Genomic DNA, 22,402 nt, shown 5'->3' on the forward strand with positions numbered 1-22,402 from the left:
TAAGCTCACCCAACACATTCACTCTTTCTGGCTTTATACCCCTTTTAAAATATTTTCATTGAACATATAAGATTCAGAAGTGAAAATGCTATTTCAAAATTCCTTGTTTTGAAAATACTTCAGACTTTTGGGAAAAGGAAATTTTTTGCTTGAAACAGTTCAACACATTTCACTAAAAGCCTTTCTTTCTTTTCCTTCAGCCACCTTCAGCATTTTCAGTTATTTTACACGGTATTTACTATGAATACCAGTGGGGAAAAAAAAAAACAACAAAAAGCCCACAACCAAGTCTAGCTCTAGTCTCCAAAAGACAATTTTAAAAAATGCAAACAACAAGACTTAATTTTTAATAGTAGCTACCCACTATATCCAATGGTTCACTGGTTTAAACTTTTTATCCTAACTTTGATATAAATATATGCCCTTCTGCTAACTATTCATCTCAATTTCTTATTCCTAACACAGGGATAATAATGCTGGCTATACTTGCCTCAGTGGAGGGGATTAGTTGGTATCTACATGGATCCTGCCCATATAAAGCACAATCATTATTGCCTGAATGGCAGTATCTGCTCTGCTAGCCTTGAGAAGTATCATGTGCCTTCTGGCCTCAAAATTAAAAAATGCCTTCAGTATTTAAAATATTCCAATTTTGGCTACATCAGGAAGAAAAACCTACAGACAGCTGGAAGTTTGCAGAGTGGCCAGTGCAGAAGGAGGCAGCATCCCAAGGACACCAGCACAGACTATGAGGTACACAGGTTGCTTTGTGTCTCAAGTGATCAGTGCCAGACCACCAGCACACAAAGCTCACCATATTTCAGCCACATTTGTCACAATGTCCACTCCTGTCTGTCCAGAAAAAAAACAAGTGAAAGAACCCCAAACAAATAAGTCACACATTTCCACCCGTACATGTCCACTCATCCTATTTCTGGTAATGCTACCTTACCAATTTTCTTACAATTTATATATATGTATATATATATATATATATATATATATATATATATATATATATATTTAATAACATGTAAGTTATCCCAGTATGTACTTTTACATTTGCAGCTGGAGTTCCAGCCTGAATTCTGGGCACCCAGATTTTTTTCAGTTTATTGCAGGAGTGAGATGGGAAATATATGTATTTTTTATTGATAAAGATAAACATGATTTGTAAGATGAGTCAAATTAACAATCGATTACACACTAATGGGCTCTAATCAATACATTAATTCAACTAAAAGGAGGGGAACAAGAGGAAAGATGGAAGAGTAATTTAGAATAGCAGGACTATTCTGCTAGTTTAAAAAAAAAAAACAAAAACCAGCATATAAAATAAAACTGAGCCACCCTTTGCGGAAGAATGCAATATCCTCTCCCTCATTCTCTCACCTTGTTTCTCTGTATGCTGTGGCGTGTGTTTATTAAAGAATAAAAGAGCAATTATTACATTTCCAGCCGATTGCAGGGCTGAGCAGCAGTAGAGCAGTGTCAGCCTGCTCTCTAGTGTTGCTGGAGGTGAGCAGCATCCGGCCACGCTCCAGCTGCACCCACTTACAGCACAGCCCCAAGCCCGAGCAGTTTCCTTGCTGTCTTCTGGGTGGTAAGGAAATCTCAATTATGCACACAAGGGATGTGGTTAGGGGGGAAAAAAAGGAGAAAGAATGTTTAAATTGTATACGTAAACTGTTTTGTTTTACAAGCTGGAGTAAATCAGCACATTTGTAGGCCATATTTATTTGATCCACTCAATAATAATCGTTCTCAATGAACACTATTGATGTGGCCTTTATGCCATTGCAGAACATAACCAATCCCTTAAATTCAAATAAAGCATTAGTGAAAAAATAAGAATTTTTGCTTCTGGGCAAGTCACCACTGCACAAATTTCTTCCATGTTGCTGTCAGGAACTGAGGTGGGAAAATATGCCAGGAACGGAAGTAAAGGCAGAATTCCTCCTGCTCTCTCTGCCTCACTAATTCAGTCCTCATTTGCAGCCCCATACAATTAATAGAGGTGTCATGATATGAAAACAAACCAACCAAATTCCCTGACAAAGGGACCAAGAAAGGAAAGCAGCTTGAGCAGCAGTTTCCTGATGGGAGGTACAGCCCTGCAGGCTGGGGCCAAGGGAGCCTCCCAGGAGCCTGGGGAGGTTCTGGGGCTGAAGCAGGGGCAGCCCTGTACCCAACTGCATGGAGAGTTCAAGGCTGTGTCCAGCCCTCCTCAGCTCCTGTAACACAGGGCCTTTGTCCTCTCCAGTGTGTGTATTCTGGTTAACACACCCAGAATGGAAAGGGAGATGATCACAGCTCATGCCAAGTAATTCCAAGAAAATCCAAACACAAGCAATTACAACAGCACAGAAAGGGGCCATCTCCTACAGGAACTGAGAGGGAAAAGGCAGCATGTTACACACTATGCTTTGGTAGAGGAAGCACTTTCAAGGCACAGCTAATCTCTGAAATTGGTACTGAGCTCAGTTACACAATGTAAATCAGGAGAAATGCAAGTGGGGCTACTCCTGTTTACTGACACCAAAATCTCCTGTCCAAAACTTCAGCACCATCTCAGTAATTCACTGTATTCTCCACAGGCTTGCAGATTAGGAAACAAGACTGGATCAGAAGAGCCCTTCAATCTCTTTGAAATTTATTTCACTGATCTCTGAAATGCCTTCTTTTGAATAAAGCCAATAGCAGCCTTAAAAGAAATTATCATCATGCCTCTAAAAAAAGCATTTTGTCAGCTTGAGGCAAAGACATGGGTGTGGGTTTCAGGCCAGCAAAGGCCACTGAGAGAGCAGGGAGGTCATGTCCTGCCTAGGATGCCCTGCAGAACCTGTGGTGCTTCTGTGAGCAGCACTTCTCAGACCCTTCTTAAATATAAAGTTTCTGGCCAGTTGATGACCAGTGCTCAAACACCACTCTCCTCTTGGAGAATGGAACCATCAAGTAGATTCCAGCTGGTATTACAGAGGAAACAGCTACACCTACATGGGTTTCATTAGATGTAATCAAATATTCAGCTAATATCCAGTGTATATCTAAAATCAACTCAGTCTTAGGAAGCTTCCCACAATATATGCACAGCTGCTGAAAATGGATGACTTCTTTCATTAATATTTGCTTCAGAAAATATCTAATTCACTTTGGTGGTGTTTATGTGCTTTCTACAACTACAGCAATAAATCAGTGTGCTGGGAAGAACATTTCACAGAAAAGGGAAATCTTAGGCAGGTATTAAACAACACTCTTCCAGAATGAACTCTGAACTTGTGAAATGAAAATTTGAAGATTTTATGAAAAAATCTACTAATCTAGGTGATAAGAACAATATGATGTTAGAACTACAGATATTGAAGTTACTAGTTTTGATTAAGTGCAGCCACTAAATTTACACAGGGAAATATTCACAGTCAGTTTGCTAACCAGAATAACCTAACATAATTTTGCTCTGCAGTAAGAACTGCCCAATATACAAATATACCGTTTTTATTAATCTCATCAATTTTTTGTTGACAGTGGGTGATCAAATAAACAAATTAAAATTATCTGGTGGGTTTAGCTTAAATTAATTTCCCTTGTTAGTAAGTTTAAGTTATTATAAAGGGTGCTGAAACCCACACAGACTTAAAACCATGCAGGCAAAACAGCTTCTGCTGTCATCATGTTTATGGTAGCTCAGCCTCTGGCTGTGCTGGGTAATACCCTGCCTCACTCCAGCTCTGCTCTCTGGGCACATTTTACATACTTTTCATAACAAAATATACGACTTTTATAAGCAGAAGCCTCTTGTTTTGTTTGTATTACTGCTAGACTTATGGAGCGTTACTTTGATTTCTCTGGCACTGGATAAACCTTATTGATGTCAGTGAACTCTGAACCTGTAGTTCTGAGTATTTTCAAAATAATCTCTCTGTGTGGAAAGTGAGACCAGGCTAGGATCCAGCAGAACACTGCAGCATAAACCTAATGTGTTTATTGAAACCATCTCCAATTAGCAGGAGAAAGCATTTACAATCTGCTGCTTGAAAACAATTTACCAGTGTAAATTAAAGAGAATTAACTCCTTTTTGAATACTATTTTATTTACTAATCTACATTTATTAGTGAATGTATTAAGATTTTTTTTAATTTACCCAAAAGGCTTTCTTCACAACAGCTCAGCCCTACAAGCAAACAAACCCTGGCAGCAGCCATGGTCTAAGAAAGCCCCACACACAGAAACCCTCCAGGTTTGTTTTCAGGTAGGGAAGGCCAAAACCAGCCTCATGTATATAAACTACTTTGATGGCAGTACAGCTAAGTTAAATGGTAGTATAGTAAAGTTAAATAACCAAGAGCAATTTCTGCCCACACATCTTGCTGGGTACCTGGCAAATACTGATTATTTTTCTCAAATCAATTAGCACTGTGCAGCTTTTATCATTACTTCACTTTTGTCATTAATTCCTCCTGCCATGTGTTTTGTGGCTTGTGTACCCTGACCAGCTCTGTGCCCTGCAAGCCTTGTCTGAAGCCTGCTCAGCCTCTCCAGCCTCAGGAGCACCTTTGCCTGCTGTTTATAATGAAGATTTCTCCAGTTTTATATATCAAGCAGAGCAGGGCTGAGCTTGGGGCCAGCAGCGAGGGAGGAGCGCAGAGCTCAGAGCAGCAGCAGAGCCCACGAAGGAGGCTGGAGCTGAAGCAGAGCAGGTGCTTTATTCTGCAGCTCCCTCTACCTGCTGCATCCCATCATGGCAGCGTGGCAACTCGCCTCTGGAACCTCCCCATCGCTCTGTCACAGGGCAGATCGTCAGATCAATATAAACAAGTAAAAAAGAGGCATGTAGTCATGTAAGAAAAGCCAGGAAGTTCAAAGTTATAGCTGACAGTCTGAATTTAACTCTGACTGATCTGGGAAACAAAAGTAGAGCAGTGACATGAATGAAGGATGAAGTGGCAGGCTGTAAAGTATTTGGTTTTTATCAATTTAAGGCAAGCCCTTAAAAAGACTGCCCCCAGATTTCTCACATTACACAGAAAACAAAAGAGAAGAAACAGTTTTTTCTAAATGTTTACATATGAGAGAGGCTCACAGCTCCCAAATCAATATCTTGGTAATTCAGCCTTTAAAAAAAATTAGTTCACTGCATTCTGTGCCCAAGACATTTCCCTGAGTGCATGGCAGTCCCCAGACTGTGCTGCAGATCAGTGCCTCCCTTCCAGCTCTGCATCACCTGCCTGCAAGTACAGCAAGAACAACAATAACCACAGCACACAGGGCACTTCACAAGTGTCACCAAACAGTAACTGCTGTGGAGAAAAGACCAAAACCCGCTCTGCAGAAGCACCATGGCAGAGGAAGGCTGGCTCTTTAGGCACTGAAATGAGCAGCAGTGACAAATGGTCCCAGCAGGCACACAGGGCTCTCCCTGGTGCTGCCACCCAGCCTGCTGAACCTGCCAGCAGAGAACACTTCCCTCACTGTTGCTGCTCTGAGAAGGGGGCGGTGGATCAGTGGTTTGGGATTGAATTACTGCCCTGGGAGCAGGCAGGAGGCTGGCTGGGATCCCTGGGTTTGGAGTCAGGTCCCTCAGTGATTGCCTGCAGCTCCCAGCACAGCTCTGGCTCTCTGTGCTCCTGCAGCAATGCCATCAGGGGTGAGGGCTCTCACTGTGTCCAACTTGTTGTGTTCAGATACCAAAACCACATCCTCAAACTTCTCTGAAAAGGCAGCACAGATCCCTACAGCTGAATTTGTTGTTTCATTCTCCAGAGGTAGCTTCTGGGCATTTAAAAAAATATTTGGATCATATACTCATTACTTAGCAAATAAATTCCTTTAATATATTGCTGTAAAGAGACAAAATAATACAAGTTTTTATTGCAGCTGCCTCCATTGCACATGGTTAAAGCAATATCCTGAAAGAAACCATTGAGTTTCATAATTCAATGAATATTTATATTGTTTCAGAGAAAAAGAAAACTTAAGAGCCTTGTTTTGCAAGATTAAGCAACAAATGTCTTATATTTCAAATGAATTGCTGAGACTTAATCCTGCAATTCTTTTCTAATCCAGGCAGTCCTAAGGACTACCATGAGATCAAGGACTCCTGACAGGAGAGAGTTTGCAGGGTCAGGGCTTTCATCTGTGTAGAATGCATGCAGCCAGTCACCAGGTGAACTCATTTCACTGAATTTCTAATCCACTTGAGTATCGTGGGTTTGAAAGTTCAGATAAAAATAAAATCTAAGAAAAAAAATAATCAAACCTTATTGAATTTCCTTTCCACTTAGACAATGAAATAGCAAGGCAGAAGATGAAAAATGTGTTCAGTGAGAATGTGATGAAATATGTAATAGGACCCAGAAATGGAGGTGCTGCTCCTGAGAATGAAAAAGGTACAAATTGACCCTCTCCTACATTTCCTCCTTAACCAGAACATGTGTCTCCATGTCCAGTCACACACACGTGTGTGAAATGCCTCTGACCCACACTGAACTGTCAGGAGGCTCCTTCTCTGCCTCCCCACCTGCCATGGCACCAGCAATTCTCCCTGCTCCTGCAGCAGCCCTTGCAGAAAAGGAGCAATGCAGTGATGAGGGACAGTGCAGGGACATCCCTGCACTTGGGATTCCTTCACAGGCAAGGAAGGTGAAAGTAAAGGAAGAAATCAAGTACCTGTTCCTGTTTCTACCTTAGTTTTTACTACCAACAGCAATCATGCAGCCTTGAATAAAGGCCCTGAGCACAGCCCACACTCATGAGCCCTCCAAGGAGGACCAGAGCAGCTCATAAGAAACTGGGAGCACTTTGTTTGTGCACTGAGCCCCTGTGGAAACAGGCACATGATCCCATCATCAGGCACTGAGGTGCCCCCAGTCAGCAGCTCAGCAAAAGGCTCTGCCACACCAGCCCTGAAGGGGCTGGGCTGTCCCCATTTCCCCCTCCCAGTGCTCCCAGGTGGATTTATCCATGAGCACAGAAGCACAAGCATCTCTGAGAATGGGCTTGTGTAGAAATAAAGATTTTGAACAGGTCTGCAAAGCCTTACCTGGGGCAGGTGAAGGCAGGAGGAGCATGTAGGGGCACTTGGGCATGGCTGATGGGGATGGCCCCTTGCAGCTCTGAGCTGCCCCTGCTCCAGGTGTGAAAGTTTATTGCAGCTCATCAGGATATTAGTTTTTTGCCCATTTCATATTAAGCTTGTTGCTCAGGTACAATATTTTATTTTAAAGGCAACATTTTGATATTCCTATCAGTTCAGCTACTTGCTTCTTGACTGAAATAAAAAGTATGCAGTGGTCAAATATGACAAAGATGCTTTTACAGATTTTAATAATTTTTAGAAAACTTGATTATTTGAAATGTTTGCTCCCAATTTAAATATTTACAACTCCTATGAAATCAACAAAACTCTTATAATTTCTGAGGTTTTTGTCTTCCTTGGTCTTTTGAAATACAAGAATTCATAGGCTGCTTAGTCTGAAGACAGCACCTGAATTTGTGAGTACTCCTCAGTCTGCAGGCTTACACTGAACACAGCTGTGATTGCAGCTGGGTCACAGGCTAAATTAATTAATTAGAGTACCTAATAAATTGTTATTGATATTGTTCAGTTGTTTGTCACCACCCAAAATGGTCAATAATGTCAACAACAGAAAACAGAATGTAGCAAAAGCCAAGCTAAGCTAACATAAATTAACTGAGGGAAAAGCACAGATGAAGATAGAGGCAAAGGTGGAGTGAGTGAAGGGGAAGCAAAGAGGTGGCCAGAGATTTGTGTGTCCTGAAATGCATTCAGTAAAACTCTCAAAGGGCACCTCACAGGCTCCTGGTCTGCATCAGCAGGAGGGAACAAACACTGGTTTTTCTCCTTAGCCTGCTGCCATACCCTCAGTAGGCTACACTCTTCTTTGCTTGAGTAAAATGAAGAACTTGGTGTAGCTGGAAGATATTTTTCCATTTGATTTTGTAGATGTGGCTGGAGGGAGTGCTCCTTTGGAACATCAAAGCCTTTCAGAAATATATGTTATTTTGGTAATGATCCTTCTGCAGCCTAACAAGTCAAAAACAACCATTTTGTGGAGACTTCATTTTACTTTTCTTGACAAGCATTTTCTATAAGAGAATACAGACCTTTACACTGAAATGAAACATTTGTTTTAATGTGATATATTCATAGATCAAAAAATTATTTCCCCCCATCACCCACTTCACCTTTTTTAGACCCAAGGGTTTCTCACTGTGAACCAGAACTGCACAATTCTTTAGACTGTGCTGAGCCAGACAAACCCTGGTTTCAGCCAACAGCAGCAGCAACTCACAGTTCAAACTGCCCTTTTCCAACATAGTCTGGAGAGCTGGGGCCTGAGCAGAGCTGCTGCTGCAGCAGGATTTTCCAAATCTATGGAACAGACAGTATCACTGCCTCATCTCGTGAGATTTACAGTTACCACAACTAACATTAGGATCAAAAAGTTGATTTATGCATTTTAAGTTCACCAAAAAGAGGGTTTTTTCCCTCATCAGTTGAATTCCTTACAGCTGCCAGAGAGAAACAGTCTTTCACAGGCAGAACTGGAACAGCCTGGCTTAATCACTCATACCTAATGATGGATATTTATTGCTGTCATCAGAGACTTAAGGTCTTAAAATCCTATCTTATAAAAATAATTTTAGAAAATGAACGTAATGACTTCCCTGAACCACTGCTGCTAAATCTGAAGTACAGGGAGAATTCGGATTAATGCACACACTACAAATGATAAAATATGTTGGACTGACCTCAGTGGCTGCAGTGTGGAATATTTGGAATACTGGATGTATACATAAGCATGCACTTGTTAACTTTGTAACTTGCTGCAAATCTGCTCAGTCTCCACTAAACTGATGCAAGTTTCATAACTCTGTTAAATGGGAAAATGATTGTGCATCCCTGTGTGAATACCTGTATTTTCTTAAAAGCTTTAATCCAGATGTACTTGTAGACATGCATATAAAGGCTAGGATTTTTTTATCCTCTAAAATTTCAGGATATTCTGTAAGACTTTCACACTCTTGTCTAGGTTAACTGCTTTGGGGAGTTATGATTCACAGAAATCAAAGGACTTTGGATCAGGACAATAATTTACTGTACAACTCAGTGACATTGGTGGACTTGCACTCAATTTTCTGTTGGTCCAGTGAGGCCCTGAAATACAGACATAGCTCTCAACTCCCTTTCTATTCTTCAGGAGCAGAGCCATGCATGAACTCTTTTCATGCTTTTACCACACTGTCATTCCCCTTTCTTTCTAGGAAAATAGTTTCCTGTTATTTTTAGCTCAAATCACAGCTTCATTTAAATATATATATATATATAATCTAGAGTTTCTTAGTAGTCCCCCAAACTTAATTTCCTGGACTGCAAAAGAAAGCTGGAAAAGGTGAAAACACCATTGACTTTTGATCTGTTTTGCTAAGAGCATGACAGGCTTCTCAGATCCAGTTCATAGTCCTCTTTTAAGTACCTTAAGGTAAAGGATGCAAGTCTCAGCTATGTCAGAACATGCTCTGCTCACCTCCTCTCCCCCTCTCAAACCATTTCTGACCCTGCTTTGGGGGACAATATTGAAAACAGTGAAAATATAACCCTGTTAAAAACATGAATCAAAAAGTCACTGCTTGTGGACATGTTTTTAAAATTGCTTAGTTGCATGGAAGTCCCTTTAGTGCTTGAAGGACTTTAATAAAATTGATTTTCTGAGTACAGCCTTTTAGCAGCTACTGTATAAGCTTGAAATATGAACCCTTCATTGTTGGAAGTGTTTCATTTTTGCCCTGTAACTAATGATCAAGGGAAAGAATGTGTTCAGAATTCTCCATGGTTGCCATTTTCATAATTAAATTGTGCTAATAATAAAGCTTTGCAGACTTTAAACAAACTGGCACTGGAGTGGAATGTGGTTTGCAGTGTTTCATTTAGAGACCTCTGCAATTAGCCCTTAATGAATAAGCACACCACAGTGATAAGTAAGACATCTCTGTGAACAGGTTATTTACCAAAGCACAAAACTGTGACATTTTCATTCCAATAAATGAAATCTGTTCTCCAGATTTCTTCTGAAGGCTCTTAAGTAATTTGGGAAGTTAAAACCCATTAATTGCCTTTAATGCCTGGTGTGTAATACCAGTAATGCAGCATCACTAAGTAGAATGGCTCAGGAATAAGCAGCTGAGTCAGTAAGACAATTACTGAATATCAGCTGCACAAACAGTGCAGATCTACTGGCTTTAGTAAACTGCACAGAACTTTAAAATACTAGAATGCCATTCACTGCAGAGCCAGAGCTCCAGGTTATACCTTTCCCTCCCACACTGCCTACCTACCTACACTAAGACTCATTAAAAGATTCCTTCTTGTATTTGGTCATTAATAAAATATTAAAAAAAACAACCCACACCCAATACATCTCAGGACACTTTGTGGTAGGGTAAATCTTGCAACAGTGCTGATGTATATGAGCAAGAAAGCCAGCCCTCAGTGAGTGAATGCACAGAATGAGGAGGTTGGGGTGGGTTCACTGACTGTGCCTCTCAGACAACTGAAATGCACTGCCTGGAGGAGGGAGTCATGATTTCCTGGCAAAACTCATTTCAGCATCTAATGAACCAGATGTAGTGGACTCTCAAACTCGTGCTTTGGCTCATACAGCACAGCAGGGTACAGGATCCTGGTATTTTTTCCATGGACTTCAGTGGGTATTGGATCTGGCCCTAGGAAGAGAATTCTGGTAACAGGGAGTTAACACAGAGAAAACACAGACTCGACAGACTGTCAGCACACTGATGTCCCACACAGCTACCACAGAGCAGCAGGGAGATAACACAGTACCTCCAAAAGTAACTGTGCTTCAGCCTATGCTATCAAACCCAACTTTTTCTAAGTTGCCTTTTCCTGACAGGATCACAGGCACTACCCATCATCCAAGTGTGTTTCCTGTCTCTCAAATAGCTGGGTAGACAACTCTGTACTATCACATTTCAATTTTACTCAAGAACTTCTTTTCTCCTTTGCACAGTCATCTTTCTTTGCTTTTGTAAAAAAAGAAAAAGACAAGAATAGAGGAAAAATAGTTGGTGTACACAAAACCACCAGAGCCTCTGATACGTTTTAGGTTCCCTTCCATAATGATCTGTCACAAATCTTTTCAAAAAAAAAAAAAAATACAAGATAAAGAGATGGGGGAATAAGAAATATGGAAAAGATCTAGGCATGCAATTTCCAGAATGACAAATAACAGACAAGAGTTTTATGTAGTTTGCAGCATTTCTTGTTGCAAGATTGGGTACAGAAACACTGCAAACACCAACCTGGACCCTCCCAGAAGGCTGCCACAGACCCAGTGCCCCCTGCTCAGCTCCAGCTGCCCAGCCTGCACAGGTACAGCCCTCACTGGCCAACACAGGAACACAATCACCTGTCCAGACACCTTCCATTTAGGAACTGTGCCACTACAGGATCTCTACAGTCACTGCTGCCTTTACAAAATACTTTAGGACCTGCTTTCAAAAGCTGATCAGGCTCTATTATCCATGCAAACAAGGGATATGTTGTGCAATGGGAAAAACTGGAAAAAACAGTTATTGAAGAGCACACAGCAGCTGATGGTGCAGAGCCACCCCAGTGCCTCAGTATAAATGAGGTGAGGTCCAGCAGGGCTTAATTAGCTCTGGCTCACCACTGGCAGCAGGTCAGTCATGATGAATGTCCAGCTCAGATGGACATGACCTGGCTCTTTAGAGAGCCTGCTCAGATGTCTCTGTGTCTGTAGCCCTGTTGAGCTGAAAGTCAGACAGTTAACTCATGGATTACTGCATTTGGGCTATAGCTGAACTCTTTGTCTCACCTAATGCTCTTGGAGTTCCCAAACTTCATGCCTCAGATAGGCAAAAGGAGGCTTTATGCTTAAATCTGCACCTGGTCATCTTATACCCATGTATCATCCTGCTGGAGTTGCCACTTAAATAACTATCACTCTTTTCTCTTGTGTTTAAATTCCCAATATGTTTGAGTACAGAAAACTTAAATCAAATCTGTTAAATGCAGATCCATGCTCTGAAGCACACTTTCACGTTATCCACTGCATTAAAAAAATCCTTCCAGTTAAAATTCTGGCTATTTTTATTTTCAAAAAGTATGTCCTACTCTCACTGTTGGGGCAACAAGCACCACAGGCTTCTTTTGGGAAAGTGTGCAAAATTATTTGCTGTTGTCCTTTTTTTTCTCAAAAGCATTCAGTTTTAGATTCTCTACCTAGAAACACCTGGAAATGATGTGCTATAGCACACACCAAGCAATGGATTGTCTTTGTAATAACATTGCAGTAGATTATTTTATGCCAAGGGGTAACAGGGACATGTCCCAGCTCCCAACATGATTTTCCAGCCATGAGAAGCTGGTACGTGGCTGCGAGGACACAAGATGTGAGGCCAGGTGAGAAGCATGATGCCAAAGTCACCCCCAACCTTCATTGTGAGCAGCCTTCTCAAATGAGAGGCAGCAGAGGGATGAGAACAACTCTTCCATGGGCATCTCGATCCTACATCTTGCCAGCTCAGTGGAGACTGGGTGTTGGTGGCCTGACACAGACTGTCTGGGGCTGGCACTTACAATCCTGGTGCAGCTACTCCCCAGACTAGCACCACAAAATGGATTGAGTCATTATGTCTCCAGGTACTGCCATTTAAAAACTTATGTAAAAAATAGATCTTGGAAGGTAATGAAAATGTAGAACTCGAAAATAACATCTCCATCATAAAACAAGCAGAGCACAGACAAAAATTTTACACAGACAGAAACTTTTTACCAAAATCCAGCCCCTGTAGCCAGCCAGCCTGCATGGGACAGCCCATTGAGCTTTCAGGTGTCACCTGGGCAAAACTGGCAGCCCTAAACTGGAACCTCAAAAGTGAGTGAGGTGGTGACGTGTTTTATTTACACCAACACTGTACCCTGGTACCAGGATTGCTATTCTACTTATTTTTATTCACAGAGGAGCCCCATCAATTCCTAGAAATATTCCTGCAAACAGTTCCATGACTCACTGTGCAAAGCAACAAGAGGAAGTAACCTCTGAAGTAACTTTTTCATCTCTCTGTTATAATGTTCAGTCTCTTTTCCATTTAGACTTTATACATCAGACTAAAATATTTAGCACATAGAAATGGGACAAGCAGAAGTGCTTTTCTTAAACAGAAATCTCATACAGTTATTCATAAAGCAAATCAATTGAGGCAGGCAAAGAGAATACACCTCAGATGGGCCTGAGTGGAAAAAGGAGAAGTAATACATTGTGTTCATTAAAGCAATATCAAAATTAAATTTAATACAAAGTACCTGAGACTAAAACCCAAAACTATTAACCCCAAAGCCACTAACTATTCATTAGCCAAGTCAATTTTGCATCCCATTATGATTCACAATGTGTAAATTCCCATTGAAATTGATTTAGTAAACCAGCTCTTTGATGGCCCTGAAATTAAAAGGATAGAAGAAAAGATACAACTAATTGAAGAACATAATTTGATGCTTGTAAAGGGTGAGAAATTTACTGAGAGCAGACTGGAGCTTTAATTAAAGACAACGGGCCAAATTCACACCTGGGATAATGATTGAGGAATTTTGCTGAGGTCAGAAGAACTGCAGCCACTCGTGGCTGAATTAAGCTCTGGTAGTGTCCATTTTTAAAGAGAACTAATGAAACCAGCCTTGGGAGTAGGGGGGAAGAGAGAGTGAGAAATAGAGTGGAAAATAAAATACATATTTCCCTGTCTGGAGGTTACCCTGACAGGCCTGCATTGAACAACAGTGGGAATTTCTTTCTGTTTGTAGCAGATATGGGGGGACAAACTATAAAATTATGATACTTCTGCTCCCAGATTAAGAGTGATGAGAAGAGCTAAAGTTTTGCAGAACTGCCAGGCAAGAGCAGAGAAATGAACCCATGTGGCAAATATTCCCCTCTCAGGGATGTTCAGGCTGTTTGAAACAATGTTGTAACTTCTTTTTGTCTTCTTTCAGAATTGCTTTGTGATGAACCATTATTAGTATATTTGTATTTGGGAACCTGATACTTTATCAATTTTACATCATTTGGTTTCGTTCTTTGAAAAGTCTCACTTTTATGAAAGAAATAACTGAAGAAATTACGATATTCTGCACAATTTTGTAGAAGAGTACCCATCAGGTCATGAAGAAATTTTACATCATTTTCCAAGGAACTTTAACTAACAATTTGAGAATGTGAAGGCCAGGATTAAAAATTTCTTTTTGTCTACTTCCTTTGTAAGATATAGAGACTTAAGCCATGCAATAATTTCAGTGTATAGCTGCTTAACCTATTAATTGTAGATCTAGATGATGAAGTGCACTTATTTTTGTACTGCAGACACTGTATATAAGGTAACCTTATCTCTTAACTTGTCTATGACTTATAATTTATTTCTATATTATTATAATTTATAGGAGAGAATCTACGGCTGAAAAAGTCTTTAGTGAGTAATGCAAACTAACAGCATTTTTAAACCTAAACAGAAAAGATTAACACTTGCTATTTCTTATGCTCCTCAGTATGAAGCTGAGGAGTGTCTAGAATAGAACAAGGAGAGCAAGAAGAGAAGCTTTAAATTCTGTTTTACCAGCAGCATTATTTTGTGTTGGTTCATATGCTCCATTTTTGGACTTAACTGATTTAACACTGAGTTTTCTCTTGCTACAAGGTTGATTACACATTTCCAAGCTGGGTCTGTCTTGCTCAACAGACTGGAATGCTCCAGTACAGACCTATGAGATAATTTGCCCAAGAAGAAGGTTCTTTTTCTGAATAACCATAAGTAAAAAAAGGATTGCAATGCCTAGCCTTGAAATCTCAGGAATATTCCATGTCTGATATATTATCTACAGCCATATCTTGGAGATTGCTGTAAAGGGGCTGATGTACACAAAATAATGTGGGGAGGAAACACACATGGTTTAAAATCTCAACCTACCATGAAATGTATGTGAAATTTAGATTCTTGGTGTCCAGCACTCAGACAGACAGACAGACTGGGATGAACCAGCAAAGTGATCTGAGCCCACCACTGCCCACATTCCCTATGTAGGAGTGGGCTGAGCTGATATTGATTGCTTTGCCCACGTTATTTGAGGACTGACACCAGAGTTTGTAACAAGCCTTAATCAGGTGGATGGCAAACAGGAATCTGTGACAGCACAGAAATGCTCTTGAACTGTTCTGTACAGCTTTAAAATACACAGCAAAGTCTACAGAGACAACAGTTTAAAAGTTGGGGTATTTGGAGCAGGGCTCACTGGCCCACGGCCTTTGTGGCACAAATCTGTGCTGACATGGATGTGTTCCTCCCTTTAGCTGCTGGGGACGAGTCTCATCTCCACACTGAAAGGAGCTATTCTTATCCAGAAAGTATCACCAAACTTAGGAAGGGCTGAAAGGCAGTCAGATTTCAGTACTGAGCAGTGTCTGTTTGAGCTCCATCAACAACACCCACATAAAAGCAGTTGTGCAGGAGCAAATAAGAAAAGTTGAATTCTTTTCCTGGTGTAATTCACTTCATTTATTGACTTTTTTCCCCTTTCGTTTGTCAGTGGTTCTGAGATGCCTGGCATTCAGGATGATTTGTAATGTAAATTATATAATTGTACTTTCACATATTTTAACATCAAATGGAATGATTGACTACAGAATTTGAGCTGTCTACAGGTGGGGGTCAATTATCATCTGAATAATCACACTGCCACACAAGAATAGCATGGCCATGGAGTGTGACATATTTTTATCTCTATGCATTTCAATGAAGTCAGGCTGGTACATAAAAGGTTATCACCTAGGAAACATATTTTCCTAAGCACAAGTTAAACATGCAAGCAAGATCAGCATAGATATTCAATTTAGCCAGTCAACCCTAACCTATTAATATTTTAACAAAATCCAGTGAGGATAATTTTTTTCTTTGATCCCATCTCATTTGAGCAGCCTGGAAAGGGAAGAAAAATTAAAAACAAAATAGTCAAGCATACAGAATGAGGTTATGTATTAAGTGGGCTATTTAATGTTTTTGGCATATTATAGCCCTAGGGAAAGTATGGATGGATTTAACAATCAAGATCTGTGTTCCCTGGGCCCACAAAGTTCGAGAAACATAAAATAATCTATACTTCCGAGCTGACAAATCTTACCTGACACTCTGCTTCATCTCACTGGGACTCTCTAGCTCAGCATTAATCATATGTTACAGGGAGTAAAAAGAAAAGTAAATCACACTAAGCTGGAAAGTGAGATGGAAGGTCTTTGGGCAAAGCTTTTAATCAATAATATGTGGGATAATAACCAGGAGCTATTGTTTGAATCTTCAGATATGAAAAGGCAGCAATGCAAAACACAAAGCAACTACAAACTGCTGCCACTTCAAAGGGGTCTGATGCAAACCAAATCAGGTTGGTTTGCCCTAAATCCCACCTTCTCCCCTTCCCAGTCCATTAGCAACATTCTGTATTCACAGTCCACGGGCATTTTGATCTAACTCCAAAACTGCAATTAAAAGTGTCTATCTGATCCTATAGATCAGGGGACACAGCAGTATCATGTGCATTAATTTTTGGGTGTCTAATCTGAGATCCTTTGTTATTCATTGACATTCAGAGAATGCTCAAAAAAAGGTCTTATTTCTCATGACAGACAATTCCCCTCTTTCCCTACTAGCTTCTCATCACAGGATTACTGCTAAAACACAAAATTGGTATTATTTTGCACTGAATTCTGCCTCATTTCCAAATACTACACACCCACCTTCATGTCCATTTCTTCCCTTCCTTCCACTCCTCCCCATACACTAATAAAAGTGAAAAAGTAATGTGCTAGTTATTTGTCTACTAAACACTGAAGAATCCTTTAGTTGACATATTTTTCTAGCTGTTAAATTTGTGGTTTAAATCAGAATATGTGCTCAGTGGCTAGAAGGCAGTTTGACTAACCCAGCCTCTCTGGGCTGAAGCCTCAGCCATGAAACACAGGGCTGTGATTGATCTGACCTCCAGCTATTCATCCAGCTCAGTTCGTGACCTCTCACTTTCCTCACCCCTTCAATAATGTGTGCAATAATATTTGGTTTGCTGGGTTATGAACAGGAGGTGGAGACGCTGGTCCTGTCTCATACTTTTGTAATTATTATTATTATTTTAGGGGGTGGAGAGAGAGAGCTGCAGCTCAGAGTGAAACCTAACCCAAATCCAGTTCAGGCTGTCCATTAATGCAAAACAGTTTTGAAACTGTGAATGGAGCTCCAGTAATTCCTCCACTGTTGCTCAGCAGGAGCTTGGCAACACACAGCTTGCATGACTATAGTAAAAAAAGTGTCTCACAACCATGAAAACATTCATGGACCATTTTCACAAGCAAGCCTATCACTGAAGCAATATTTTTTTACCACTGAGTGTGTGGCCAGCCTCTCTTCCTTTTACTTTGTTGCTTTTTTGGAAGACAAATACAATTTTTTCCTTCCTTTACTTTTTTTGGTTGGTGTTTTTTGCCTATAACTCAAATTTAGGATACTTAATAACGGTCCTACCCTGTAACAACAAAAAATATATTTTTCTGCTTTAAACACAGTGATACCTGCTGTTTGTTTTTCAAACAGTTCTTTTGTTGAAGTCCAAAAAATCTTTCAGTGTTATCACTTCAATACATGTTAAACTTTTCAACATTCTGAGAACATCTCCCTCAAAATGAATAAAACCATAACCTGATTTTTTATCAAGTTGAAATTAATAAAAATATTTTTGAAAGGTTAAGATGGACTACTGGAAAAAAACTGTCTCAGCTTTTAAGGAGATTTGGCTGGCTCATCAGCGACACCTTCTATCTTTATTTCAAAACTCCCCTATCAGTTTCCTCTCAGCAAACCCAGGGAAAACAGAGACAGTCCCAGTGAACTCACACATTCTTAAAATGAAAACACTTTAATGGCCTAATAAACCCAAAATGTATTAATTAGCAGTTAAAAATAACTTATAGCAAATTGTGTTGATGGCTCTGGACTTCTCTGCTATCATAAATTTATAAAAAAAAATTCACCTTAGCTACAGCACTGTTTTACCATAGCAGCACCTGCTGACTCACTGCAAACACTCCTGCAGAGCGTTTGTCACTCCCAGCGTGCCCGTCCATGACAGACTGTGGTGGCAGTGACACTGCAGGGCCTGGGGCCGGAGCGGATCGCGCTCACCTCGCACAGGGAACGGGGCTCCCTCCCTCTCCACCCTCTGGGGACCCCTGACGTGCTGCCAGCTCGGCTTCCCTTGGCCAGGTAGGTGAACCATGGCTCCAGATTCCCCAGTGCAGACACAGAGGGTCCTGGAGGGGGATTTCCAGGTGATACAGAAGCACAGAGAGCAGCGATTCCCTGTGCGGAGCCATGGCTGGGCTTGGCTGGAGCCCGGCTTTCTCCAGGTGCCCTCACCACCCCAGGCACAGACTCTGCTGTGCCTCAGCTCCTGCAGCACCAGACCAAATCTCCAGGTCTCTTGCATGCAGCTGACATGGCTCTTCCTGACACCCAAGTTCAGGAAGCATTTGGTTGCTATAGATTTTATTGTCCTCCCAATACAGGAGAACCATCTCCTATAAATGTTTTTCTACTCATGGCAAGCAAAGAGAATTGGTATGTACCCTAAAATTACCACAGGAAACATAAAATTTATAAATTTGGATAAAATATAACAAGATATGGGGATGTAAAAGATGTTGTGGCAAATGAGAAGCCTCCATTTTTTCAACAGAACTTGCACAGGATAACCCACAGCTATTACTTATGTGTCTGCTCTTACCCCAAATGGTGACCCACCTTTTTAATTTTCTGGAGCTTTAACTGCAAAATAAATGACAGGCAACGACAGGTGATGTGGGGATGCTGGGGGGTGACATCAGAGCAGGCACTGTCCTGCACATGGCTCTTCCAACATCTGCCCAGGAGGCAGGGGGACAGGCTTTGCTGGGCTGCAGTCAGCCTCTCTGAGCATCACTGCTGCTAATAGGTTTTTTTAAGACTGTGCAAAAAGGATACAGTTTTGAAAACAAGTAGGAAGTTCTTGGCACCTTCTGCCTCTCTTGTATTTGTTCATGTTCTACAGTAGTTCCTACCACAGAGTCAGCATTGGTTAACAGCACTTACAGAAATCTCCTTTCAAAAAGGAGCCATTGTTCTTTGATGCTACATTACAGTAAGAGTTGGCATTTTCATGATGACTACTATATATTGAAAGCCACCACTTCTTAATTTGCTAATAGAAATCCCTCCCCTGCAGCCTTGGTCTCATTTGTAAGAGCTCTGGTCTGCAATGAACCGGTCAGGAAAGCGTACACGGGCTGTGGATGCAGTCAGAAAACTCATCAAGGTTTGCTGCTGCTTTTTATTCTACATAAAGGAATATCTAAACCCACTAATGTCTCTGAAACCAGAATGAACTGCTTATAATGACTTGATATGAAAAAAAATCAGTTTCTTTATCATACAATAGGCTTTTGTACATCCTTTGAGGAAAGTGCTAGTGCTGTCTGAACTTAGGCTCAGTGAAACCCTGTAACGTTTAATTTAATGGTGTTTCCTGTTCTGAGCTCCTCTGAACTGGACTTAGCAAAGACTAATGACCAACCCTTTGAACCTCCAAGTCTCCTAAGATTTAATTTGTTATTTCTGAGAAAAAAAAAAGCATGAATAAATAATGAGAATAAGGGACACAGTGACCAGAGACAATTCACCAGTGTCATTTACATATTACAGCAGGGTTCCCAATTCCTAGAATTACTCATTATTACAATACCACAGAAAAAAATTAACACAAATTCAGGATGACAGCCAGATGCAAGGGCTGCTCTATTCCAAAGGTACCTTGAAAGGTTCACAATATTTTCTGATTGTGTTTAAATTCTGGACCATTTGGAACATGGAGAGTTAACACAGGCTGGAGAAACCAATGCAAGCATTTAAGCCTCTGGTGTGTTATGAGTCAAAATTCACTTGGCCAAAGGAAAGGAAAATAAATAGCTCAGCAAAATAATCTACAATATTTTTTCAGAAGATATCTATTTGCAGGAAATATAACTTTCATATCAGTTCTGACAATCCCCTTCACAGGAGAGTTTTCTTAGGTATTCAACTGAATTTCTTTTGTCAAACCTAGAAAGCACATGACAATTGATAGCAATTAGAACAGTTGTTCAAAGTGTGACAAACCAGGGTTTAAATCCTTGATTCAGACCAGGGACTTCAACCTAGATCTTTCCCAACTTACACAACTGCACTGGTAATTAAGTTTTTGCTCATTCTGTGCTGGATCTATGCATCTAATTCACATGTTATTTTGTTTTTATTATCTCAGTTTGTTTCATCCTTATAAGAAATTTTTGCTTGAACAAAATTGCTTGGAAATGGAAAAAGCATTTTGCAGAAAGAGGGAACATTACAGTAAATTCAGTGCTAGAGCTTATTTTGCTTTTATTTAAATGCTTTGTGAAGCAGTGAAAAACCAGAAAATTGCAGTCATGTTTTAGGAAAAAGGCTTTGCTCACAAAACAAATTTTCTTCCTGAAAAGCAGTTTATTGCAATGTAGAAAGCTCACTAATTGGATTTATGACAGGCAAGCAGTAATGGTAAAAAGGAATAATGTGAACAGAGGAAAAATAAATGCATATTAAATTTTACAGACACCTACACATTTTCTCTGCTTTCCTGAACCAAGTACTCAGTGTTTCCAGATTTCTTAGTCGATTCTTAGTTTAGCTGGCAGAGAAGGAGTGTGGTTACATGTGAGGTAAATAACCACACAGAATGCACTGCAATCAGCAGAAAGGCTTAGTGCAGCTGATAGGGAGATCAGCTCCTGGGTGAAGTTGTGGAATCCCCAGCCTTGAGAAATGCTTTGTGCTGGGGTGCTCTCCTCAGACACTATTCAGCAAGTCTGGTATTCATTTGCCTCACATGCAAAGTCACCTATACATTTTACTCTCCTTTTATACATTCTGGCAGAAATGCATCAGCTTCTAAAATTTAGCTTTTCATTCAGAGGGTTTCTATATTTTTCCTGCTCAATGTAGGACTGACTGCACAGCCCAGCCCGGGTAGTTCTGTGTTATCCTGAGTTGCAGTGTAACCTATCTAATCTTGGCAGACATAAATGTTTTAAAGCACAGCTGAAATTCTGCAAAGAGTGTGACTGCAAAAGTCACCTCGAAATGTTGCACTTATTTCTCACTTTCATTTGGTGCCATAAAAGACCTCAGCATCAATCATTAACAAGCTATTAACACATGCAGCTGATAAAAGCGTTCAAAGTCTGGTCAGTAACAATGACAGAAAATCCTGGTTTGCAGCTGGTTTAAACTAAGCCTACGGAGCCCAGAGCAGTTTTTTCCTTGGCTAAAAGGTGCTTCTGGGTTGTTTTGCTTTCATCTCTGCCCGTGTAACATACACGGGGGTTTCCTTTTCTCATCTCTGCTCTGCAAAACTTCTCCCTTCCCTCCCCTGCCTCTCCCACTCCTCCTTAAAAGCAGCTTGCAAGCACACAGGGTCAGGAATTTTTTTCATTCAAATGTCAGTTGATTTTAATGTTATTACCTGGTAGTGAAGGGTCTATCAAAGGAGTGAGAAATCTCAGCTCAATTTACAATTTGTAAACACAATAAAATAGTGCTTATTAACAATAATGAACAAACAGGCTGTAATTTAGAAAACGTCCTTCAAAGTTATCTCCTTCCAGTTTTCTAAATTGTACCAAAACTCAGCCATGCTCCTAGAATTAATAAAGACAAAACCAGCTTTGGTTACCTGAATAAATATACATTTAGCATTTTTTAATTCACTTGTTTTGATCATTCATTTTGTTAAATAAAATCTCTGATGTCAGGAAACCTGAACAGCTGCTCAATTAGCTTATTGCTTGTGTGTTACAAATGTCACTCAGGCTTGGGGGGGTGTGCAGTGTGTTACTGATCATTTTCTCATTGTCCCTGTTCATAGTAACACTTGTCAATAATTGCATTTATGTGGTGATAATTTCTTGCCCCTATGCAAAGGAATTTAAGGTTAGATTATAGAGAAAATGGCATCACAAACAAAACAGGCTCAGAAAAACATGAAAACACCTAGCCTCCATCTGCTCAAGTGTGATACACTTCAGAGCTCCCATTTCACATGTAAAACAGAGCATGATTTATAATTTATATCTAGTTGGTGCAATCCTTCTCAAATAAAAAAATTCTTTGATGAAACACTGGCTTTATGTTATCATAAAACTATCGAGAAAATCACAGAATATTTGGCAATTTACCTCTCCTACAGCATCTTTGAAGTTTGGGTAT

Source organism: Agelaius phoeniceus, chromosome 12 (assembly GCF_051311805.1).
Source record: "Agelaius phoeniceus isolate bAgePho1 chromosome 12, bAgePho1.hap1, whole genome shotgun sequence".
NCBI classification, from domain to species: domain Eukaryota; kingdom Metazoa; phylum Chordata; class Aves; order Passeriformes; family Icteridae; genus Agelaius; species Agelaius phoeniceus.